Below are 8,682 nucleotides of genomic sequence, written 5' to 3' on the forward strand. Positions count from 1 at the left end.
ATCACTATCTTTCTATGTTATTCATTATTCTTATTCAGTGTATTTCTAGACTGTAAAGTAGAAATTTCATTCTTATAGATGCTCATGACTTGTGACACCCCGGTTAGGGCTGTGTCGGGCTGGACTTCCGCATTATTATCTATATTTGTGTTAATTAACTGCTTTAAAAGATGAATTGGGTTAGACTAGCTGGCCTTGTCTTCAAGAGAGGCGCCATCACGACCGGGTTCAGGGTTAGGGTCGTGACAAATAGGCTCCATCACAACTCCCGAGGGCAAAAAATCTAGGTCGTGACAATTTGGTTAACTTACATTTAAAATTTATCCTTAGACGATAATTATAAAGGTAGTGAACTTTCGAATCTAGGATTTATATTTTTGTTTAATTTGTTAGCCTTGTCAATTTGCTTAAGTTACATTTAAGTGTTTCCAAAATACTAAACTTGCATTCTTTTAGGGCCTGTTTAGAAAGACACCAGGTAATTGGAATTGGTATAATTACTAGGCTAGTGATTACACAACCTAGTAATTACACAGTTGTATAATTGCGACAACCTGTTTGTTTGTCATTGTGCAATTACAAATTTACTGTTTGATTTGCATAACTGTAATTACACAATTAACTTAAATTGTAAGTGAAGTAATTATCAAAATTTAAAAGTTAATATGATAAATATATGCCTATAAACTTTTATAAGTACGAATAATATTATATTTGTTATTTAAGATATATATTTTTCGTGAATATACATTAATTAGTTATCATATATTTATAATTAATATTGTAATATATATATATATATATATATATTGAAAAGCTCAACGATAACAATCAGAAAATATTAAAATATTGAATTGTAATATGTGCTAGAAGAACAGTATATTTTTAGATTGTTATAATATCATGGATCACATTACGTTGCTGAGTAGTAAAGGTGTCACATGAATTTCTACTCACAAGATTATCAAATATCTGTGGGATATTATTGAAACTAAGTATGGTAGGACTACAGTTGTCAAATTAGGGTCATAAATTGTCTAATGAGCAAGAAGCTCATGCAATTATTCATTTTCTGCTTAAAAGTTAGGAGCATATATGAATGCATCTGACACATACAAGTAATTATGCGTTTGATTATATGAGGCAAAAGAAATTACCCCAATATTATTTTCAAAATAGAATATACTATATCATACATTAAAGAATAATGAGTCAATCATCCAAACAAGCTATAAAATAACTCTATCTAAACGAAAAATGCTACACCGTAAAACACCCAAATCACAACGGCAAGTTTGGCAGCTAATTTGTTAGGGAATTAAATATGCGAGGAATAAGCATTTGCATCCAATTCATAGGATGATGTTACTGAGCTGTTAAAGCTTTTAGTGGACAAAGAAACATCATTCGTCATTGCATTGTAGAGATTAATGATGGCAGATGGAATTATGAAAAAATTGCCTGAAGATGTGGTAATTGATATACTTTTGAAGTTCACAGTGAAATATCTTATATGATTTAAATGCATCTCCAGAACTTGGTATACTCTCGTACAATCCTCAACATTTATTAATCTTCATCTTAATCGCCCTACAACCAGAAAAAACGAATTTATTCTTTTCAGTCGCTCCATCAAAGTAGAACCTGACGGATTAAAAAATGTCATATCTATTATTTATAGTGATAATGACGATGATCTTAACTCCGTCTTTCCATATGTGGATCCGCCATATATGACCTTCAGTTATTACTTTACTTATAATGAACTAGTCGGCCCTTCCAATGGTTTACTTGCTTTGACAGATTTTGAAATTATTATCTTATTAAATCCAGCTACTAGAAATTACATGCCACTCCTATCTAGCCCTTTTGTTTACGCAGAGGGTTTCAATCTCTCCATTATGGGTGGTGCTGGGTTTGGTTTTGATTGGATCGGGAAAGACTACAAGTTGATTAGGATTTTAGAAGTTTTTAAGGATACTGATTGGTCTCCGGACGTGATAGATCAAAAAGTTGAGGTTTATGATTTGCACACTGATTCTTGGAGAGAATTTTGGGTGGTTCAACAGTTTCCTAAAGTTTATTGGTTGCCACATTTCGAGATCTTTCATAAAGGAGCCTTTCATTGGTATGCAAATATAGTTGACGCAATGGTAATTCTTTGTTTTGACATGAGTACTGAGCTATTTCGCACCATGATGATGCCTGATTCTTGTAATGACTACGATGGGAAGTGTTATAGCCTTGTAATCTTGAATGAGTCCCTAGCATTAATTTGTTACCCCGATTCATATGGCAAGACTGATTTGACACAAGATTCAACGGATGTATGGATAATGATGGACTACGGTGTACACGATTCATGGACTAAGAAATACATAATTAGACCTCCTCCATTCAAATCCCCACTAACAATTTGGAAGAATCACTTATTGTTCCTTCAAAACAAAAGTGGACTTCTTATTTCCTGTGATCTTATTTCCAATGAAGCCAAAGAGTTTAACTTACAAGGGTATCCTCAAAGTTTGCGCGTTATAGTTTACAAGGAATATTTGATTTCAATTCCAAAAAGAATACGCGAGTCTAGTTCATCTTAACTTAATGAATACTAGGGGTGGGCATAGTTTGGGCAAGCCCGAAATCCAAACCGAAATCAGAATTTTTTAAATTTTTGGTTTAGATTTTCGGATTACGGATTGGATTTTGGATTTCGGATTGGATGTTGGATTTGGTACTTTGAATTTTTGGATATCCAAAAATCCGAAAATTTTATACTTTATATTTCGTACGTTATTTATTTGTAAATAATAATAAGTTAAATACCCTATCCATTAGATATTATTTCATATATGCAATATTAATTACTATGATACTGTTAGAATACATTCTATTTGGACATGGTTTTACTATTACTGCTTCTTATAAGCCGTATTAATGTCTCTGTTGCATTTTCTCGATAGTAATTTCATTACATGAATACTTTATTTGGATGATTGTGGGAGAATGAGTAACTTTTCAGAAAATTTAATATGAGTACTTCTTTTGGATATTAATTTTTGTAAAAAGAAGTAACATGTCAACTTATAAGCTCAAAACCGAAAATCCAAAATATCCAACCCGATTAATCCGAAATCGAACTTAAAAAATTCGGTCCAATCCGAGCTTATTTGGATTGGATTTGGATTGTTATTTCTTCAATCAAAAAATTTAAAATCCAAACCGAAATTCTATAGTTAATCTGAGCTACCCGAACGCCCAACCCTAATGAATACCCCAAAGATCTCAACACTTTTTTAAGTCGCTTTCTCGGTATACAATTGTAGTTACAGCAATGCATGATTAGAATAGCGATACATTTATTTATGCGGTAGATTCAGTTGTATACGGGTGAAATCGAGCCCGGGGAACGCCTCGCTTTTCGATGAAGTAAACTGTAACGACCCGGCCGGTCATGTCATGAGTTACCGCTCTATTTCCCCTATTTCTACTTCATATTGTCTTGTTCAGGTGTATTATGTGTTATCGGGTTGGTTGATGTTACGACCCAAAATCCACTAAGGGTCGTGATGGGGCTGGACACCGCTATCAGGCAAGGCAACCAAAATACTTAATTAAATTTCAATTTTGGTATTTGTTGAAATCGTTTTTTATACATTAAATAATAAAGAATGAAATTTACAGAAATAACCATGAAATCTCTAACTAACTTAATATTGGACAATCATGTAACCATCCCAAAACCCGGTGTCATAAATGCATGAGCTATCTCCAGGAAGCAATATAATACAACAACCGTCCGGAATACAAATTGGACAGAAAGTAAATACAATAATCTGAAAGAGACTCTGCCAGCTGCGGGTCACCTCGAGAAGTGCAGCTCACCTAAGTCTCCGTATCAACCATGCTGCTACGCCCACTAGGCCACTAGAAAATAGATATGCCTGCGCAACAAAAATGCACAACAAGTGTAGCATGAGTACGAAAACAACGTGTACTTAGCAAGTATCCCTTCTAATCTCGAAGAAGTAGAGACGAGAGGTCGACTTCGACACTTGCTAGTGGTCCAATAATAATATAGTGAAAGTGTGAGAAAATCAAGGATTTATATAGCTATTATAACTCATAAAACCGAAAAGCAGGTAAACGTCTTCTCAAACAATAAAGGATTTCCAAGGTTTACTTTTCATTAGGCTTATCAACTATGTCTGGCCAGGGAAGGAAAATATTATCACATAACATTCTCAGCCAAGCAATACAAGCATGCGCATATAATGCCGAGGTCGTACGACCCGATCCAACAATATTTAAACTGTGCACTACCGAGGGTCGAACGACACGAACCATAGATGCATCTATTTAATCTACCGAGGCGTTCGGCCCGTTCCAAAAATAAACACACACAGACAGTCAATCATGAAGTCAACATGGAATAATTATCAAAGAAAAGCCAATTCTTTTAACAATTTAAGAAAATAAAGTTTAAATCTTTTTAGAAATTCATTTACTAATTCGATGTGATTTAAGTAATTTAAGCTGTCAATAAGATTACAAATAGACCAAGTATAACATGCTTTTGGGTCCTAGACTACCCGTACTTAAATATAATAGTAGCTACGCACAGACTCTTGTCACCTCGTACATATGTAGCCCCCACAAATAGAAGCACATAACCAATTATATCACCTATGGGGACAATTCCCTCTTACAAGGTTAGAAAAGAGACTCACCTCGCTCTAAAGATCCATAACCGACATTCTAGCTCTTCCAAAGACTCGAATCGATGCACAATGCTCCAAAACTAGTCAATAATTATGCAAATCCATTAATATATGTTCAATTACTCATTGCAATCTAATTTATAAAAATTCCTAACCCCGATCGAAAAGTAGACGAAATTGCCCTTAGTCCCACGTGCCCGGATTCCGAAATTTCTCAAAGATAACTTCTACCCATAGCTTTACTAACTTAAATACATGATTTTTTCTTAATTCCATACCCAAAACCATGGTCAAAATCCAAGAATACGAATTTTCTAGGTTTTCCTTCAAACCCTAAGTTTCTATAAATTTCATGCTCAAATATGTACATAATCGATATATTTAACTCAAGATAGGTGGGATTAGATTACCTTATTGTTGATGATGAAACTCCCCTCTTGAAACTCTCCAAGAATGGCCCAAACCAAGAAAATATGAGAGAAGATGGCCAAATCTTGATTTTTAAAAGATCCATTCTGCCTCTAGCACTTCCGCACCTGCGGAGTGTGGGTACTGTATGACGAGAGTTGAGACACGGGTGACTGAGAGGCTTTCCTGAGAGGCTATATTTATGAGTGATACCTTGCCCAAAGGGCTCATTTATGACATATTTTGTTGATTCTCACTCTTCTTTTATTACAAGCCTATGTTGAAAACTGCTATGTAAATGATTCCAAAGTATTTCAATTGAAACTGAAGTTTTTATGAAGTAATTGGCTTTTAAATTGTTGAGTTTGATTTGAGACTCTGTTGCATACTCTTATATATGATTTTTAACTGCTTGTCACTGCACTCAGACCTTATTTAATTTAGTTACTTACTGAGTTGGCGTACTCACGTTACTCCCTGCACCTTGTGTACAGATCCAGGTGCCCGGGTGGCAAAGTGAGGTCCCCCAGCATTATCTGAGCTTATCGGAGACTGCAAGGTAGCTGCACGGCATACGCAACCCTACTTTCCTCCTTCCATTCTTTGTTTTCTACATTTTAGGGATTATTAGGTATTAGTTAGTCAGATTAGTTGTATCTAGAGGCTCTAGACTTGTGACACCGGATAGTTGGGCTGTGTTGGCATATTTTCGTACTGCTTTTACGTACATTTCAGTTGATTTATATAATTCTTATGAGAATTTGAAACTTAATCATGTTAGAAAATGGTTTATAAAGAGAATTCCTTGTGGTTACTTGTCTGGGTTGCCTTGCCTAGTATTGTTATAGGCGCCATTACGACCGGGGTATTTGGGGTCGTGATAAGTTGGTATCAGAGCCTAGGTTACATAGGTCTCGCGAGTCTTAAGATGGTTTAGTAGAGTATCGGGGATCGATACAGAGACGTCTATATTTATCCTCGGGAGGCTGCCGACCTTTTAGGAAAACTTCTCATTCTCGAATTCTTGTCGTGCGAATTTGTTAATTCTAGTACTAAATTTCTATTAATCTATTCTCTCACAGATGATGAGGACACGTGCTACCGGTTAGGATGGACAACCACCAGTACCACCTGCTAGGGCTATTAGAGGCCGATGACGTGGTCGAGGCAATGGTAGGGGCAACGGTGTAGCCCGCACAACAGCAAGGGTAGCACCTGTAGATCCACCAGCCGCCCCAGTTTAGGATCAGGTCCCAGTTGCGAGCACTCCAGCAATACCAGCTCAGGTACTGACTATGCCTATTGTGATTCCAGGCCTTTAGGAGGCTCTAGCTCAGATACTATCAGTGTGCATTGGTTTGGCTCAGGCGGTCTCAGTTACTACGGTCGCAACTACTTCTCAGGCTGGGGGAGGCACTTAGACTCCCGTTGCTTGCACACCTGAGCAGGTTGTGCAGGAACTTCAGACACCGGGGGCACCTCCAGCCCAGCCGGTTTGCACTAGCTTAGGAGTATGTGGTAACAGTTATGTCTGACGACGAGCAGCATCGATTGGAGAGGTTTGGTAGACTTCAGCCTCCGACTTTCAGGGGTACTGAGGGCGAGGATGCCCAGGGTTTCTAGGACAAGTGTCAGAGATTCTTCATACATTGGGTATTATTGAGACCAGTAGTGTAGCATTTACTACTTTTCAGTTTTCTGGAGCTGCTTTACTTGGTGGGAGGCTTATGAGAGGCGTAGGCCTGTTGGTGCAACACTCCTTACCTGGCAACAATTCTCCGTTCTCTTTCTAGAGAAGTATGTGCCACAGTCTTGTAGAGAGGAGTTGCGTAGGTAGTTCGAGTAGTTGCGTCAAGGAGATATGACTGTGACACAGTATGCGATTTGGTTCTCTAAGTCAGCATGTCATGCAGTCTGGTTAGTGCCCACAGATCGAGAGAGGATCAGGAGGTTTGTTGATGGCCTCACATATCAGCTTCGAATTCTCATGTCTAAGGAGAGGGTGTCAGGTGCAACTTTTGAGGAGGTTATTGACATCGTCCACGAGATTGAGTCACTTCGTCGCCAGGAGCTAGAGGAGAGGGAGTCCAAGAGGCCTCAGGTATGCGGTAGCTTTAGTAGTACTCCTTCGATGGGTCAGTTTCAGCATGGCAGAGGTCATCCATTTAGGCATGCTCAGTCAGCCCGTCCAGGTTATCATGGGGCATCGTCAGGTCAAGGTTCTCACAGTTCTCATCAAGGCCACTTATCACTCAGTTCTTTTCCAGCCTAGAGTTCGTCCCGTGCTCCATCAATTCAGGGATCATTTATGCCAGGTGCATCTGCTAGTCATTCCGGAACTTGTGGTTCCCTTCAGTCCCTGTCTCCAGCACTGGGGAGTTGTTATGAGTGTGGAGAGTTTTAGAATATGAGGAGGCAGTGTCCTCATCTTCTTGAGGGTCCGTCTCAGCAGAGGGGTCAGCCCTCGACTCTAGTTCTAGTTACTTCACCACCCGCTCAGGCAGCTAAATGTGGGGGTCAGTCAGCTAGGGGTCGCCCCGTAGGGGAGGGGGGAGGTCGATCAGGTAGTGGTTAGGCTCGTTTCTAGGCACTCCCAGCTAGATCAGATGATGTTGCTTCAGATGCTGTAATTACAAGTATTGTCTCAGTCTTCCGCAGAGATGCCTCTGTATTATTTGATCCTAGTTCCACTTTTTCATATGTGTCTTCATACTTTGCCCGTTATTTGGATACACCCCGTGAGTCTCTTGCTTTATCTGTTTGTGTATCTACTCCGGTGGGCGATACTATTATTGTGGACCGTGTGTACCAGTCATGTGTGGTGACTATTGAGGGTCTGGGGACTCAAGTGGATCTATTGTTGCTCTGTATGGTGGACTTTGATGTGATATTAGGAATGGATTGGCTATCTCCTTGTCATGCTATATTGGACTACCACGCTAAGACAGTGACGTTGGCTATGCCGGGTGTGCCACGGATTGACTGGCAAGGTTCTACTGATTTTGTCCCCAGTAGGGTGATTTCGTTTCTGAAGGCCCAGCGAATGGTTGAGAAAGGTTGTCTTTCATACTTAGCCTTTATGAAGGATGTTAGTGCAGATACTCCTAGTATTGATTCTATTCCTATTATGAGGGATTTCTCGATGTTTTTCCTATAGACCTGCCGAGCATTCCACCTGACAGGAATATGGATTTTGGTATTGATTTGGTGCCCAACACTTAACCCATTTCTACTCCACCGTATTGTATGGCACCAGCTAAGTTGAAGGAGATGAAGGAGCAGCTTCAGGAATTCCTTGATAAGGGGTTTATTCGGCCTAGTGTGTCGCCTTGGGGTGCACCTATTCTATTTGTGAAGAAGAAGGATGGAACGATGAGGATGTGCATTGCTTACATGCAGTCGAACAAAATAACAATTAAGAACAAGTATCCCCTGCCTCATATTGATAATTTGTTTGACCAGCTTCAGGGAGCGAGAGTGTTCTCTAAGATTGATCTTCGTTCAGGTTATCACCAGTTGAAGATCAGGGACTCGAATATTCTTAAGACAACTTTTA

The 8,682-nt window shown here is 38.9% G+C and overlaps 1 pseudogene; it reads left to right on the forward strand.

Moving 5' to 3' along the window:
• The first annotated feature begins 1,430 nt into the window (after positions 1-1,430).
• On the forward strand, positions 1,431-2,597 carry LOC104226558 (F-box/kelch-repeat protein At3g06240-like; annotated as a pseudogene).
• The last annotated feature ends 6,085 nt before the right edge of the window (positions 2,598-8,682 follow it).

Source organism: Nicotiana sylvestris, unplaced genomic scaffold, assembly GCF_000393655.2.
Source record: "Nicotiana sylvestris unplaced genomic scaffold, ASM39365v2 Un00001, whole genome shotgun sequence".
Taxonomy (NCBI): Eukaryota; Viridiplantae; Streptophyta; class Magnoliopsida; order Solanales; family Solanaceae; genus Nicotiana; species Nicotiana sylvestris.